We start from the raw sequence: 8,557 nt of genomic DNA, 5'->3' as shown, positions 1-8,557 counted from the left end.
TTTTAGGTGATCTTATTCTTACCAAAAATAATTGTGTTTTTATTCATCATGAAAACTTCAGCATCTACATCAGAAATGTGAATAATGGTAATTTGACTAGAAATGGTAAATTTCCCTGTTAAATAAAGAATACAGCAGAAATCAGTTTTTTAAATAAATAATTCTAGTTCAATGTTTTTATCAATTTTGCAAATAAATTTTTCCATACTTTATACCGTTCTGAAACACGCTCTTTTACACATAATTTTAATTTTACCATTTTTCAATTTTTCCATCTTTCTCTGCAACTTTGAGACTTTACGATTACTTAAACTTATACTGCGTTCAGAGCTGTGCAAGTACGCCGTGTTATAAATTATTAATTTTTAAGACATGATATTACGTTCGAAAAATGAATTTTCAACAGTTTCTGTAGTAAAGTTAAAAGATTGGTTGGAACTTCGTGCATGCAAGTGGTATTCAAACTATAATCAAAGTAGTAAAATTTCACCAATTTTTTGTTGGTAATTTTAACTTTCTAAGCGGTTCAATTTTTCAATTTTTTACAGTGTAGCAATCGGCATTTTCAATTTTACCTACTCTTTATTTGACAAAGTTTCTTGTTCGTTTATGTTGAATCGTTTATTTCTTCGTTATTTCAACTACTATCGAATCCCAAAACTCAAAAACAATTTTAAGTAGCATTACTTACCCGTCTCCAAATTTCCCAATTTACAGGCCCCGGCGAGACCCCCTACTTCAAATTTCCCGAAGTGCACCTCTAGTTTTACCGAACTGTATTTGTTTAAAGTTTCCCGAAAAGCCTCTCTGTCTGCGATTTACGGAACTTTTTGAGTTAAGCTTACGCAATACATTTTCTCTGTGAGCGGATGTACTTACTACATACATAATTAAAAGTAGGTGAAACAACCACGGCAGCTTCCCACCGGGAGCAAGTGCCATCTATGAAAAAGGACCCCGCTCCCAGTAGAACGGCGGTAAATCATACCTATGGCCACGCCTGACAACCGTGAGATGGATGGCTACTCAATGCATTTTATCTGAAAGTACGTACTTATTACATAGACACACACATATACCCACAGGTGCCCTATCTGCATGTCCACTAATAAGGGATCCGTTCGTCCGTGCGTTATAATCGGAGGATTACTAGACGAGCGCACATGTCACTATTAAATCGGCTGATTGGTTTCTACCACTTTATCCAACATTCTAGCAAGGTTCGACTCACTTCAAACTAAATTTAGACTGCGGTTACTAGTCCTGGTCTTATTGCTTCTCTATAATTAATTTAGAAATCGATAAGCCTTATATAAAAAAAAATTGATACCAATTTGTAATTTATTATCTATAACCATCCCCGGTAAAAAAGTTCAATAATTCGCATACTTATAGAAAATATATTTTTATTATACAAACAGGATTCGTAATATAAGAAAGTGTCTGTGGGCCTTAATACAAATGTAGCATTGCTATCGACCATCAATAAAAAATGACGTTCCCATGCTGTAAAAAAGAGCATTTTCCACTACAGGTTTTTAAAGCCACGTTAGACGTTAAAAATGAAAAAGCGCAGAAACTGGCGCCACTCCACCGATTTTAATGAAGCCTTTTGCATTGTATTTTTTTATAAATTTCAAAAAATCGATTCACACTTGAATAACCTTAATAAATTAAGTCCTTAAGTAACAAAAGCACAGTGTATATGTATATTAAGGTTTCTGATTATGAATTTAAAGTGAAAAATTGTGAAACAAAGATCTTTTAACATGTATAAACTTTGAACCACAAAAATATTAATATTTGGCACGTGAATATTCTTTAAGGCCTAAGAAGGTAATAACAAATAATTTTTACTCGGGATGATGATTTAAAACAGTCTTAAATCGTGGAAAGCACCCTCAAAAAATTATTTTTGTCGATTATTTTATAAAGGTGCATCGGTAGAAGATTAATTTTTAACACTCAGGGCGCAAAATGCGCTTTTTGGATGCCTGTAAGCAGGAGCAAAATCAGTATTTCTCTCCCTGCTTATAATAAGAAACGAAAGTCAGCTGATCCATAAGAAGTACATTATGAGAGGCAGAGACAGAACGATTCAAAAATGTGAGGTCATGTGCCTTGCTTCTTTTCTATAGGCATCCAATAACGCGAATTTCGCATCTTTCGTGTAAAAAATAGTGTATGCACCATAGGAGCAATAAAGCATTCCCTGACTCGTACGATTTTGGGCCCTCGCTTCACTCCTGCCCCAAATTAATTTTTAAAAAAGAATAAAATAGATAAGCAGATTCATAGTGTTCAATCGAAAAATGTTGACAAAAACATTTTGTTTGCAGACGTTTTACATTTCCTTGATTTTCAACTTTCCTTTACATTCCTGGAGGCGAAAAAAGTCTTTTCGGTTTTTTTTCTCGGAATTTAATTACTCATTTTAAAACATAGAGTTTCTATATAGTTCACTTCTGTTTTCAGAAAACAACCTTTAACCCCAGTATACATTGAAAAATAATTAATTGGGCCACCTTAAAACTTTCTTGTGAAAATCGCTTCCAATCGCCTAGACCCATAATTCAAAATTTACAAACTAAAAATTAGCTGTATTTCGAATTTCGATTCCTGGGTCTTCGCAATCAATTTTTCTAGTGCATTCTTACTACTGAAAAGTTTTCAAGCAACCCAAAATATTCTCCTATTCACTCAGATCTTACATTTTTCTACAAAATAGGGTTGATTTAAATAGGAATTATCTCTCAGAAAATGAGTCACTAAAATCTACAAAGAATTACGAAATCTTTTTAATTTCGTGGATTTGAAAAAAGTGAAACTCGGAGAATTTTCAAAACTCTTTAAAGGTAGAAATTTGTAAGAATACATTTTAGACCAGGAGTAACCAAACTGCACACATATTGACTCAAAATTAGTGATATATTTTAAAAAAACTCCCACGCGTTACTTCTTCGCGTAGACACGATTTCGAATTACAGAATTCTTTATTTTCGACATACCCTGATGATTTAATATTTCGTTTTTCTTAAAGAGAATCCGAGAGAGAAAGGATCTGAGGTCGTCGGCTGATAACGCGGCTCTCACACTCTCCGCAGCTTTTTGCTAAATTTAGTCGGTTTTCGGTCAAATTTGCATCAGATGAGGTAATAGGTGTCTGCATATACCGGCTTCAGGATAGAATTTTGCGTTTGACTGGGAGCAGTTCTGTCAGAAAGGACTTATTTTTTTATTTTTGGTGTGTTTGGTGCGGGTTTCTCAAGAATAGGAGACCTTCTAACATGGTTGCCTGTACCACATGTGGCATTTCTGTCACGAGAGGTGATAATGGCTTACTGCACTGTGTTAAGTGTCTTTGCTCATCAGGTCTGCACCAATATACCGCCCAAGGATCTTGAAACGCTGAAAAGGTGCTAGAAAAAGTGGTACGGTCGGAAATGTACGTCAGTCTTACTGAATGAGAATCGGCGGTCCAAGCAAATATCTGTCTCTGAGAATACCGATATGAATGACGTGAACACTTCAGGCATGTCTGCTACGTGCCTGGGACCCGGGATCTCTGAGATAATTACGAAGGCAGTTTCTCGTTTCCAGACTCAAACCTTTGACATCTCTTCTTGAGACACTTAAATCTAACCAAGAAACTTTCAATGCTTCACTCGAAGCCTCAGTTAATCAAATCGAGGAGGACCAAACAATCAATGCATGTCGGATTAGCACTCTGGAAACGACTGTAGCCTCGAATGTATCAGATATATAGGTTCTACGAGAGGACACTAAGCATCTCAAGAATAGCGAAATTACTCAGGCTTCTCCACTTTCTTATCTCGAGCGTAAATGTAACTCTTTTGATCAAGTTGCCCTTGCTAGCACAGTTGAGATGTACGGTTTACCCCAGAAACCTTCGGAAAATCTCTCAGAAATTGTTAGCCAGATTGCGAATGTTCTTGGTGCGCCCTTGCGAATGATAGTCTCCTAAATATTTACAGACTCAATCATACTAGATCAAATCCACAAGTCACTCCACGAGCACCTATTATAATCGCAAAATTTAAGAAGTAGCAGACTTGTGTTACTATTATTGAGCTAAGAAAGAAGAATCGCGACTTTTCAATAAGCTCAACTAGTTGGCCTGTGGAGGAAAATAACATCCTCTACATTCTGGAAGCTTTTACCCAATATTTTAGGCAGATGCATGAACGAGAGTTTGAGCTACGGAGGAATCAGTGGTGGGAAAATCCTCTGTAGAAAGAAGGACGGCTTAATGTGTGTTCCTCTCACCCACCTTCAGGATCTCGACTTGCTACGATAGCAATCATTGTGTCTACAACTGAACTTTCACGGCGTACCAGCGGCAGTTACCGTATATCGTTTTTCTTTGTATCCTTTTTTTGCTTTAATCCTTGTGGGCGTACTATGTATGGGCATAATTTCTTTTATTGGCATTATTTTCTTTCTTCTTCCTTTAGGTGAATTATTTTTTAGTGTGATATATTGGATTAGTTCGTGTAATTATATCTATGATTTAAATAGCTCTGCAACTTTTGAAGGCAGGTGTTTTCGAGCCTGTTTTGTTTACATCGTTTATTGTGTCAACATACGCGGGATGTCAATTCTCAGAGGGGCACCTTTGATTAACGTCACTCTACTCGTATTTTCTATAGTGTCCTCTGGAGGGCTTGGTTCAGAATTTGGCTTGTTACATGCCTTGACGGGTTTCATAATTTGCTTCTTCCGGTCTCTTACGTCTTGTACCTGCTTTCATACAAATAGATAGGTTAAAAATTTGTCACGTTAATGCTCAGTCTCTCCTGGCCCATTTTCTTGAGTTAAAACATTTTTTCATCTCTCTTGACAAAGAGGGGTGAAGGGGAGGTGGGGTTTGCGTTTACTTACATGCAAGCCTTTTAGTCCACGTGGTTTGCGCTAGTCCTCAAGCAAAGTATACAATAGATTATTTATTTATTGCAGTCTCAGGCGGAGGATATCAATCATTAGTTGGGGTGATTTACGAAACCCCTAATTCGAATTATAACAAGGATTTGGAATCAAATATTTTTTAGCTTGTTCCTGATTATGATAACATCATTTTAATGAAAGATTTAAACTCGAATCTAAGTACATCTAATAATTTAACGATATACTTGAAGTCGCTGGTTTATCAGCTGGTTTGTCCATTGTTCCGCATTATTGCACCCACCATACCCTATTTTACAACCCACGATATGAATAAAACGAAGACAACAAGAACTTTAATTTCTGAAAGCCCTATAAGATTATCATAACGACTTTTTGATTTTTTATTTAAAAACGAACATTCAAATTTTGATCGCACAAAAAATGAAATATAAAAAATGCCATTTTTCCTCCAAACTATGCCAGATACGAAAAACCATCAATGAGAAAATATTATTTTTAGAAAAAAGAACAAGATACGTAAAAAACTTAATATTCTACAGTGGTGCAGTAAAAAAAGATGGAAAAATTTTTTATCCGGATTTTTAGAGAAGACTTTTATTCTTAAAAAAAAACTTTTCAAATTAAAAATTACAATTTTAGAAAAACCACACGATAGAAGAAAAAAATTAGAGGATAAAAGTTGTTAAGCCAAAAATGATCGACAAATTTCTCATGAAATCTTGTTCGAAAAATATACTTAAAATAAAAAAAGTAACTTTTTGAAAAAGGGACACAGGTTACAAGACCATGTTTAATAAAAAAAAGTCAATTTTTCTTATTGGATGCGCCCTTTTTCAATTACGAAAAGAAGGAAATGAAACAAATATTAAACTGATCATGATAAATTAATTTTTTACTTTATTTTGCAATATTAGAACAAGAAATTCCAGGTCAAAGTAGATAAATAGAAAGGGTTACTTCCGAAATCAGCTATGATTTTTCCGATTGATGTTCTATTTCCTTTTTCAAAATTCTTTTAGTATAGTAATTCTTATTCTTATTCGTGAGTAATTCTCAATTTTTTTTTAGATTGTTCATTTTTGTTCACATTTCACCTATTTTCAAATTAGTCGTTTATTCTTAGAATCTTATGCTTTCATGGCGATTCTATTTATCTAAATCTTAATTTTATCTTTCTACATTATTTTCTTACTTTCCAAAGGCTCTTATAAACTATCTAATTTCGAGGTTATCCTCTTATGTTCTTTGGGTGTACCGTTTTAAGACCTGTGGATGGTACAACCCTTTGTTCTCTTCTTTTCCTGGATCCCACGGGATGTACGTGCCCGTTTTTACTTCCTTTTTAACCTCGACAGATCTATCATAAATTTGTATAAATTTTACCAAAATCTCATTCCCTTTGTCGAATCTATTTAACATTTTTAGTAAAACCATGTCACCAACTTTTAACTTAGTTATTTTATGGGTCCGACTAAATTTCTCTGTTCTTTTTTTGCATTTCTAAGTATATTTTCATGGGTCATTTGGATCTTCCTATCATATCCAATGTTGGGGGTTAATGGAGGCAGTTTGAGCCAATTTTCCCATGCTGTTTTTTGATTTTCATTTAGCTGGATTTCAATAGGTGTGAATTCAGTCGTTTCATGATGGGTTTCATGCATGCAGTTTTCGATGATTCTTATTCAGCTCCACCAAGAGTTGTGTCGTTCTTTGATAAGAGTGCTGACTGCTACTCGTACCTTGGCTGTACTCCTTCTTATCCGGTACAACTTTACGTATTTGCTAAAAGCATCGACAGTAGATAAAATGTATTTGTAACCACCTCTTGAAGCTGATAGAGGCCCATAGAAATCGATTGAAAGGATTTGTCCAGGTTTTTTTGGAGTATAATTTCACATTTCTGCGTTACACGTTTGGTTTGTGACTTTGTTCTTTTGACATGAATCATAATTTGCTATTCTTCTTCTTATTATTTTAGCAAAATGAGGATAGTAGATATTATAGATAATGCTCTTGGTTAGACAAAGTTTCTTTCCTACTTAGGTTGTTAAATATATAAATTTTTCGTAGATCTCGAATTTTTTTGTTTTGCTTTCTTTAATTTATTTGAACCTTTTCTGTAGGATAGGATCTTCTTTTTGCTCTTTGGAAAAATTCTTCAATCGTTTTTGTAGCTCAGATGAGGGTCTTTTTACTAATGCGTAAAGAAAGATTTTTCCTTCATTCAAATCAAAGGGATATCCTGATTCATGGAATGGTATTCTGCTCAAAATATCCGCCACTACATTATTCCGTCCTTCAACATCTTGTATTTCAAACCAGTAATCTTGTATCGCCATGTTCCAACGAGTGAGCCTTCCGCTTACCAATTTTCAGGTTTTCAAGAAAATGAGTGCTTTGTGTTCCGTTCGGATAATCAATTTGGCACCCAAAACATAGGATCTAAATTCTATTAGAGCCCACACAATGGCTAGTAGCTCTTTTTCTGTGGTGTAGTACGAAAGATAGGATCCCTTGAGAGTTCTGATGGCGAATGATATTGGTAAATGTTCCCCCTCTACGTTGGTTTGATAAAGTACGGCTTCTAATGCTACGTCACTAGCATTCATTTCTAAATAAAAGAGTTTACTTAGATCGGGATAGGTAAGAATAAAAAATTCGCAAAAAAACCCTTTGACATAACGCATCCTCTTTTTCTAGGTCCCAACTCCATCTGCTTTCTACTCTTAGCAAATCGAGAAGTGGTATTATTTCTTCAGCACGTTCGTTAGTAAATTTTGTATGGTAATTTATCAGCCCTAAGAAACCTCTCAATTCTTTCAAATTTCTCGGCGTTGGAAATTCACGAATTACTTTAATTTTTTGGGGATCAGGTTTTATTCCCAAAGGTGTTAAAATGTGTCGTAGGAATTTTAATTCAGGACCAAAAAATGAGATTTTTTGAAGTTAACCGTCACGTTGTGGTCTTGTGGGAGTGGAAAAAGAAGTTCAAGATGGTTTAGATGTTGAGATGTATTTTGAGATGTACATAGCATATCATCAATGAACGTTATTATAAAATTTCCAATTCCTCTTAAAACTAAATCTAATGCCCTTACAAGTGCCGCCGTACTTGTTTTTAATCTAAAAGGCGTAACCCTAAATTCATAACATTTACCTTCATGTAAAAATTCTGTGTATTTCATTGACTTTTCGTGAAGTGGCACTTGCCAAAAGCTGCTAACTAGATGTAATGTTAACATAACTTTCGTGCCTGAACATCTTTGGAAAAGAAACTGTGTTGGTTCTGCGCATTCATAATCATTCGTCATTAGGTCGTTTAATTTCCTAGCATCTAAGCAGATTCGTATCGAGCAAGGTTTCTATCTCTCTATTCACCTTATCCCTAAGAAATATAGGTATGGGATAAGTTCGCATTAAAAACGGTCTTTTGTCGCTGATTTGTAATTTGTCATAAGGAAAACCGCAGGATTTCGCCGGGAGCGGGTGCTAATCTGGAAAATTGCACCCGCTTCCAGCGAAATCGCGGAAAAAATTTCAGCCACAACCACGTCTCACAACCGTGAGATAGGTGGTTACAGTCTGTAAAGGAATCAATACGACGATCCAGCAAAAGCCTCGTGCACCCTAA

This window comes from Belonocnema kinseyi, chromosome 4 (assembly GCF_010883055.1).
Source record: "Belonocnema kinseyi isolate 2016_QV_RU_SX_M_011 chromosome 4, B_treatae_v1, whole genome shotgun sequence".
In the NCBI taxonomy this organism is placed as follows: Eukaryota; Metazoa; Arthropoda; class Insecta; order Hymenoptera; family Cynipidae; genus Belonocnema; species Belonocnema kinseyi.
The sequence above is the reverse complement of the archived record's forward strand: the minus strand, read 5'-3'. Positions refer to the sequence as shown.